This window comes from Pipistrellus hanaki (assembly GCF_964339955.1).
Source record: "Pipistrellus hanaki genome assembly, chromosome: 7".
In the NCBI taxonomy this organism is placed as follows: Eukaryota; Metazoa; Chordata; class Mammalia; order Chiroptera; family Vespertilionidae; genus Pipistrellus; species Pipistrellus hanaki.
The window spans coordinates 39,556,085-39,565,545 of record NC_140509.1 but is presented as its reverse complement, the minus strand read 5'-3'; the positions used below and the strand labels follow the sequence as shown (position 1 = coordinate 39,565,545).

General features: G+C 45.2%; 1 pseudogene across 1 annotated transcript; it reads right to left on the bottom strand.

The window, feature by feature from the left end:
- Positions 1–7,095: 7,095 nt before the first annotated feature.
- Positions 7,096–8,589, bottom strand: LOC311625859 (ubiquitin carboxyl-terminal hydrolase 39-like; annotated as a pseudogene). The gene has a single exon. The product of its transcript is annotated as a ubiquitin carboxyl-terminal hydrolase 39-like (transcript).
- Between the last annotated feature and the right edge of the window lie 872 nt (positions 8,590–9,461).

Genomic DNA, 9,461 nt, shown 5'->3' with positions numbered 1-9,461 from the left:
TGGTTAGTCTCTAAAGGTTATCTACAGTTTCTATCCCTGAAGCTACTGAGTCCTTGGGAATCAATCTCCTGTGGTCCTGGTCCCAGGCAAGGGAAAATTGCCTTAGCCTCCAGGTCTCCACCTGGAAGCTGAGGTAAGTATTCCATGTTTAATCAGGCAGGAGCCAGACTTAGCAGGGTTAAAATTCAAACAGCAGTTTTTACCAAAGTATGGTTGCCACTATATTTCACCTTTTCTGGATTACAAACCCCTGTGAAAGAATCTGTGGAAAGCTGTGAAATCTCACAACAGGAAAAATAAATATATGTTCTTATGATCATAATTTGTATAAAATTCCAGGGACTTCTTATTATAAACTCTTACTGCAAACAGCCCATGAAATTAATTTTTTGTTTCTGTTAAGTTGATGTCAAAAAATACTGAAATTGCCTTAATATATGATTTATTTTTAATTTTTATTTTTAATTAATTAATTAATTAATTATTTTTTTTTTACCAAACCCACAGCCTCCCCTCTCCCCGCCTCTGGAAAGTGGTTTTCTCACTGGAATTCCTGTTGGGCTGAATTCTAGGTTTTCACTTACCAAGTACATCAAAATCTTTTTGAAAATTCAGCTGCAGAAATATAAGATCCATGTTACTGAAACAGTCTGTCTCCTTTTCTGGTTGATAGCCTTTCAGTCATCTGTTTTTCTTTTCTTTTGCTGTTATGTGTGTAGTTGCTATTTTCATTTGCACACCTTTCCTCCGTCAGGTGCGTTCCAATCCAGGTAAGAATCCTGATCTATCTGTCTTTGCTCCTCCCCTAAGGAGTCTCTGACCCCTCCCATGGGTGTGGCCACGAGCATGCTGCTGCCCTGTGGTCTGTCCTGGAGGTCAAGTGTTGGTCAATTTATTTTGGGACAACAGGTAGCAAGATCCTCCTATTTGAGTTGTAACCTTTTTATACAGTCCTCCAACTACCATGTATAACTTTTGCTTTTCTTTTTTTTCTGATGAGAAACCAAATTGGATTATTCACTTATGAATGTAAGTCAAGATTATTTTCCTTGGCTTCTTTTTTGCCATTCCCAGTTACCATTTTTTTTTTTCTTTCTTATTTACACAAGCAGTAGTAACTCAGGTCCACCCTTAGTTTTCCAGTTTAGCCAAAGGCAAATTGTGGGCTCAGCACCCCCTCTGCTGTGTCCAGAGGGATCTGTTCTGACGGAGAGCTGGGGAGAGCTCTGACATTGAGAAGCAGAATTTAATCATCCAGGAGCTCCAAATTTCCTGCATCCTGAGCCACAGCATCTGAGGGGATGCTTTGGGGCTTGTTTACCTTCCTTTTTTATGCTTTTCCCTGGGCTGTCCTCACTCTTGACCATATTTACGGATCCTCTCAGGTGGTTTGATGTTCAATGTCTTCCTCTTCTGAAGTCCAGCCATTGAAAAGGTGGAGCTCAGGTCTATGAAGCTTCATTTGAGAATCCATTTCATCCAACAGTGACAAGTTTTGATTCAGCACTTGGGTGTTTACATTTTGGTACTGACTTTACCCAAAGTTCTAAGCTCAAAGAGCAGAAATCACAGCATTTTGGAAATGGAGGGAACTAGGACAGGGCCTAAGCGTTTTACATTACTGACAAAGGATTTGAAACCTAGAGATGTTGAAATAACAAAACTAAATTTGCAAATGGAAAGCAGTTTCCAAGAAAAAAAAAAATGATGTAGTTTTCATTGGCATCTTATTTTTTAGGCTCCAAATTAAAACATAATGAGTCTTGTGGGGAAATAACTACATTCAATAGTTGTTTTTCCAGGAAGAACAACTTTGTCCGGGAATTAGAGTGATTTTAAATGTATTTATGGGGACATCAGGTGCCAAATGGAAATTCTCCCAAAGTCTCACAGAAGTTGCTAAGTGACTTGTGATGGTTTACAGGGGTACCTCTTGCTTCCCCAAGCTTAAACCTGGGAAGGGGCCACAGTCATAGGGCACCAGAAACCCCTGAAGCCCCAGCCCACAGGAACCAGTGGGGTCACAACCCTCTCTGGTCCTCTGGCAGGCTTCCCAGCGGCCCCGCTCTGGCAGCTGCCAATGCTTTACTGCCCCAATGTGAACTGTTTAACACTGTCGCCCAAGTGGGCTGTTGCTACTTCTGCTTGTGCTGCTGGGCTCAGCATTTCCTTTACAAACGCAGAACTTGCCAGTTGTTAACGGCCCCATATAAAGTATATGTGTTATTTCTTTCTCTCCGAGGTTCTTGATGAAGTCGGAATATGACTGAATGGCATCGAGCAGAATAAACTCAAGATCGCGTCTAGATTTCCACTGAACACACACACAAGCCGCTGCCGTGACAGGTCCCCCTCGGCAGGGAACTCTTTCTCTGGGGTCAGGGACTCGCTTCACTGCTCCCAGGCTGCTTCCTCCACATGTCCCATCCTGAGAGACGGCAGGTGAGTAGCCAGCCAGTAGCTCGGCTCCTCCAGCTTCCAATGCCAGAGCAATCAAACACACTTGCACCTACCCTTTTGCTTCAGCTCTAGTCAATCCTTATTTGTGGTTTCCATATTTGAAAATTTTCCTGCTCTATAAACTTTACTGGTAACCCCCAAACCAACACTGGGGGTGCCTGGCTGGTCATGGTGGGCGGGGGCACCTGCAGAGTGGTGTTCCCAGGTGACGCTCTGCCTGCTCATCTCAGCTCTCATACTGTAAACAAGTTATTTGGTGCCGTGTTTTCTGCATTTTGTACTTGTTGTTGATGATTTCACTGTTTATAATGGCCCCTGTGTGTGGTGCTGACAGGCTATCTAGTGATCTCATGTGTAGGAGGACTGAGATACGCCTTCTGGAGAAAACACATATTCAAGGAGCTTTGTCTAGGCATGAGCTATATGCTGTTGGCTGTGAAGGGATTCAATGTTCATGAGTCAATAATATATTTTAAATAATGTGTCTCTAAACAGAAACACAGATCAAAAGAGATTAAGTATTGAGTGACCCATGAAAATGTGACCAGAGGGTTGCAGGAGCCTACCCCTTTATTTCCCCCCCTTTGAGCAATGCATGGTTCAGTAACTGTTCATTCAGTGTTTGCAGAGACTTGAAAGAACACAACTGATGCGAATGAGGATGACCCTATGTGAGTATGTGAATACTCACAATTCTTTAAATACTGATAGGCCGAGGGCCAACTCGTTGCTTGCCTGAGGCTGTCCTCTGTCATCTCTGGCGGCTTCCCTCCAGCTCCTCAATCTGCCACCCCTTTATCCTCCAAGACGTAATTCATTAATTCATCTGCCCCTTAACTTAGCGTGTGCTTCATCCACAACTCATTGTGTATATTCACATCAGTTATTTTCAGATGAAGTTGGAGGATCATTTAAAGGGAAAGCAGACCAAAATCGGTTTGGCTCAGTGGATAGAGTGTTGGTCTGCGGACTGAAAGGTCCGAGTTTGATTCCAGTCAAGGGCAGGTACATTGGTTGTGGGCACATCCTCAGTAGGGGGTGTGCAAGAGGCAGCTGGTCGATGTTTTTAGCTCTCTATTCCTCTCCCTTCCTCTCTGTAAAAAATCAATACAATATATTAAAAAATAAAAATAAAGAGGAAGCGGAATCTCACAAGTCCAGGTGGAGCTGGAGGGAGGGGCACAATGCTTTGGTGGGGAGGCAGGTCTCACGGGGAGGAGAGAGGAAGGTTGACAGGTAAGTGTCTTCTCCTCTTTCTCCTTTCTGGGTACATCCCCCCACACTCCCATAGTTTATTCTGGCTCTTTGGGGGGTGGCTCCGGTTTGGGGAAATGTGAATGATTCAGGATGGAAATACTTGAGGGCAAAATAGGAAATAAAAATAGATGTAGGAAAACTCACAGCAACAGATAACTGGCTGGAAGTTTCCAAGAGAGCAGAACAGACACGGAAGCCTGGAGAACACAGACTCAAGTGGGTTCACAGGGAGTGGCCTGGTGCCTGCCCTCCTGCGGAGTTTTCATTTGCGTAGTTTGAACAGTAGGACTCACGGATATGGGGAGGGGCGCTGTATTACTGCACTCCTGCTGCCAGAGCCCACGGAGGCCGCAGGACTTCAGAGCAGAAACGACCACACCGACTGTGGAGCTGGGAGGGGTCTTAGCAGCCTCACAGAGTCATTTGCACATGCATCGTCCTGCAAGGACCACAAGGCTGGGAACTAGGGATGTGTATTCAATCAGCAGGTGGCTGATGGGATCTGGCCTTAATGGTCGCTGGTATGCCAAAACCGGTTTGGCTCAGTCTGCGGACCAGGTTTGATTCCGGTCAAGGGCATGCACCTCGGTTGCGGGCACATCCCCAGTGGGGGGTGTGCAGGAGGCAGCTGATTCATGCTTCTCTCTCATCAATGTTTCTAACTCTCTATCCCTCTCCCTTCCTCTCTGTAAAAAAATCAATAAAATATATTAAAAAAATAAAAGGTCACTGGTGTCCAGATGCCGTCAATAACAGGACTATTCCCCTCTTTCAGAATGTGCCTTCCCCTCCCTGGGCTCCAGAGAACCGCAGAGAACCGCAAAGTCACTGAGACACAGTTTCTGCCACCCCAGCAGAATGGGATAATTTAGGTAGAAAAATAACAAAGCCCTAGCACATTTCTCACACGTGAAGTCACTGACATTTGTATTTACTAGGAGATTTAAAAATAGTTAAAATAATCACCCAGCAGAACTGTGTTTATGGATGTGCAGTAAAACAGAGCATGCCAGAAGCACCTGCAGGTTAAATGTCCCGAGGCTCCTAAGTAAACATGTAAACCTGTGGCGTATTTGACACACATCGTTATTTCACAAAACCTCCCATTTGTACTTTTACAGAGACCTTTCCCATTCCGGGCCAGCATGTCCAACCTTACCTTCTGCCCTTTCCTGCTGTCTGGTCCAAACTCTGACATTCAACAGGTAGTCAACAAACGATTCTTAAATCATGACTAAATACAAAGGTGGAACCTAATCATGAGATCCTGGAAAACCATGGGCCCAAGCCATAAAATAATTGGGAGAGACTTTAATTGTCCACCTCAAATCCATCCCCTCTCCATAAGCCAGCGCCACTGCCCAGGCCTAGGTGACATCCGTTACTGATGAAGGCACTCAGGGCAGCGCTGTGTTCCCGCTTCCTCACCTGCCTTCGAGCTCTGGTGGGCCTGGGCCCCAGTGCTGGCTCTCCTCAGCCACCAGTAAGACTCTGATGTGTCAGGTGAAACTCCTATTCTCAATTCTTTTTGCCTTAAATGTGTGAGCAGCCATTTCACAATTAAGAGAGAAAGTTCCAGGGAGTATAGAGACACAGGCTTAGACACCGTGGAAGTGTGGGGCCAATTCGGGAGCTGTCTGCTTCCAGACTGCTTGTTACGTGAGCAAATAGCCTGTAGCAGCACCATTTCCAATAGCTAAGATTTGGAAACAGCCTAAGTGCCCATCAGCAGATGAGTGGATTAGAAAACTGTGGTACATCTACACAATGGAATATTACACTGGTGTAAACAAGAAGGAACTCTTTTTTTTTTTTTTTAAATATATATTTTATTGATTTTTTACAGAGAGCTAAGGAAAGAGATAGAGAGCTAGGAATGTGCCTGAAACCAACGTACATGCCCCTGACCGGAATCGAACCCGGGACCTTTCAGTCCTCAGACTGATGCTCTACCACTGAGCCAAACCAGTTTCGGCAAAGAAGGAACTCTTACCATTTGCAACAGCATAGATGAATCTGGTAAGCAGCATGCTAAGTGAAATTAGCCAGTCAAAGAAGGATAAATATCTCATGATTTCACTCATTTGTGGGATATAATGAACAACATAAACTGATGAACAAAAATAGAGCCAGTGGAAAACAAACATTTTAAAATATAATAGAAATAACCCTGTTATTTGCAAATTTTTAATATTTCCTACAACTTTTATGATAGCATTCTATGTTAGTACAGTTTTGGTAATATTATTATACTTAAAATCCTTTCTCTCTCTCTCTTTTTCTTTCTTTCTTTCTTTCTTTCTTTCTTTCTTTCTTCCTTTTTTGTAGAAACAGGAAAATATTTAATTCATTCTAAAAAAAAAAAAAAAACCAGGAAGAAAAAAGGATGCTACGGGCTTCATGTTCTTATTCCTAGAATCCCGAGGCTTTGAGGCTTAGAAGAAATTATCTTGTCCTCCAGATACTCATAGCTACTCAGAAGTAAATTACATAATCTTTAAAGGCTGAGGACGAAAGGAGCCACATGCTAACCTGACAAGCTCAGGGGAGGCCTGCGTGGCAGTCTTGCAAACTCAGAGACCTAAAATAATCACAAAAGATGGTTTGAAAATTAGATATTTAACTACAAACAGGCTATAGAGGATAGTCATGTCCTAGGCCGATATTTTCCCTGACAAAGATCAACTTAGATCTTTACTGAGACCATTTGCCTTTTGCCTGGAAGAAAACATATTTGTGAGATGTCTGGGTAACTTGTAACTTCCCTTTTTCTGGAGCCCCTGGGCACAACCAAATGTGGTAGGAGCCAGGACCAACACCTCAAATTCTTTCATTACCATGTTAATTGTTCCCGTACCCACCTAAGTATGTGTCCGTCATTTTACTTTTTATCCAATCCCAGGGGTTTCCCACCGCTTTGCTTTATGCCACCTCCTTAATCCATCACCAATGACTTTCATGTCACCCACCTGTGTCCCTCCTTTGATTGGAATGTATAAATAGAAATGTAACCCACCGTTCCTCCGAGCATTATCTCAATTCATTGAGGTTCTGCTTCCCTGCCTAAGTCTACAGTTTGGTTCAAATAAACTCATAAAAATTATTTACAGGTTTTAATGTTTGTGTGTCCGCCCCCCCCCCCCCTCCCCCGTCGTTAACAAGGCATTCTGGCCTGCCGAAGCTAGATGGGAGCTAGATAACAAGGAGAAAGAACATCATCTACAATCAACTGACCAAAGTCGTCCCAGGCAGGTGGGTCCTCTGAGGCTCTGGTGTGAACCAACAGCCACAGACACGAGGCTGGCCCAGGGATGTTCAGTTACACTGGGGTAATTTATTACATATTCAGCAAAGCCCTTTAAGCAAAGCCCTGGCTGGCGGCTCCTTTAAGCCCCCTGCTGGTTGGTCTCATCATTATCTCGCCTCTTCCGAATCTGAATGTAAGCCTCCGATGGTGTGATCATCTGGGGAAGAATGTCAGTTACCTGAGGTCTTGTAATTCATACCATTTGCCGTCCCATGATGAAGCACATGGATCCAGAGGGAGCCCTCGGAGGGCTGGCCTTCAGGCACGATGTTGGCCATCAGGTGGCTGGTGGTGTTCTTGTGCACGGCCTGCACTTCCCTGGACAGGCACCCTCTCAGAACCACATTCGTAATAGGGCAGGTGACAATAGTTGGGTTCTTCTCCACAAAGAAATTGTTTCTTAGTGAATCTCTCAATACAAAAGATTAGATATGGAGGCAGCTTGGTGAGCGGGGAGCGCTTCAGAAAGTTCTCCTTGTAGGTCTTGCATTCCTGCTCAGCGATGCCGTCGAACTTGGCCGGGATGTTGAAGAGGGGCACCCGGGGGATGATAAGCTGCTCTTCTCGTCCTTGAGGAGCGGTGCGGTGGAAGGTCCAGAGTGGGGCACATAAAGGTGGACTCCACCATCGTCTCCTGGAACTCATCATTATGAAGCAGCTGTCCTTTTTCTTCTGCCGGCAGATCAGGATGAGGGGGCTTTTTAGTGAAGATCCCCATGGACCCCTGGAAAACATCAGTCACTATAGTTTTCTTTTTCTTCTTTGTGCCCCCCCCCCCCCCCCCAGCTGAGAGCAGAGCACTCAGAAACCAGGACAGTCTACTCCATCCCCTTACTTAGTGATCTGGAAAGTCTTCTTGCTGCAAAGGACAACAGCCGGAAGCATCTCATGGGGAAAGAGAGACATGTGCTTTGAAATTCCGAGGGTTCCAGAGCTTTCTCATCAGCTCTCCAAAACGCTGGGCCAACAAGGACATGATATTCCCTGGAGGATGCTTGATGTTCTTATAATTGTCTTCTTCCAGGAAGTAGTTCCGAAGAGGAGGAGCATTAGACAGAGCCTGAAGGCCAGCGCTGGCATAGTCGGCCAGGATGTTATTCAGGCCCACAATACCTGGCAGGTAAGTGGCACCATCATATGCCCAGGACAATTTGGCTCGCTTGGCCAAGTTTGCAATCGGCTGCTTTGTGACAGTGTGCTTCCACACATACGTGATACCCTCCAGGAGGAATCGCTGAGCTGGTAGATGTCTGGAAGGCAGTGAAAGCTGAGGGTGTGGAGGTGGAGGAAGACATGGTGGCTAAACAGGACACTGTGAATGTAGGCCTGAGACCTCAAACCCCGGCCCTGAAAGCACTTGCCACACTCCAGGCAGGTCTATGCATTGCTATGCGAGAGGAGAGGGAACACAGTTCCTCAGAGTCCACGTCCAGCCCGCTCCTGTTAACAGTGTCCAGGTGTGGGCAGTGAGGGCTCCTCCGGCCCTCAGAATCCACTCGGCCTTTCTCTGCTCGCACCTTCGGCTCAGCCTCTGAGTCATGGTCCGCCTCCAGCTCCCACTTCATTGCACCGGGCTGCCTCAGGCGATCCGCGCCTTGGGCTTCGACTCGCAATGTCGCTCCCACTTGACCCAACCCAGCCAGCCCGTGTCTGGGATTCGGGCTTCCCGCAGGTGAAAGGAACCACTACCAGCAAAGTCGCCCTGCTCAGGGACCACGGACTCAGGAGCGCTTGGGAGGCTTTAAAATCCCTTTTTCCCCTTGATATATTGATGTTTATTAGATGTAACATTATTATATTTAAGGTTGTTTTTCTTGAAATGTTAATGTTTATTGCTTATAAGATTATTATATTTAAAATTGTTTTTTCTTAAAATAAAAAAATAAAAAAATAAACATAAACATTAAAAAAAAAGAGAAACCACATGGAATTCACTGAAAAGGAGCAGCAAACTGCATTACATAGTTAGAAAACACTTGGAAATCACTTCTAAACACCAGGAAAGTGTAGAATGGTGTTTGACAGCTCAGGGAAATCACTACTAAAGAGCAGCAAGCACACTATAGCACAGTGTTTGCAATCACCAAGAATTCACTGAAAAGGAGTAGAAAACTGTACAAAATTGTTAAAGAAAAAAGAGAAAATAAAATAGCCTGATTGCTCAGGCCACTGTTAGATGTTCTCTCACTGGAGTCAAGGGATTCTTGGATGATACTGATACCAATGAAAAAGGCTAATCTACATAATAAAAGCCTAACCTACCATTATGGCAGAATGACCAGAACAGCTGGTCGCTATAATGCAGGCTGACCATCAGGGGGCAGATGCTCAATGCAAGAACTGCTCCCTGGTGGTCAGTGCAATCTCACAGTGGGAGCACCGCTCAGCCAGAAGCTGGGCTCACGGCTTAGAGTGCAGCGGCAGCGCTAAGAAGCAG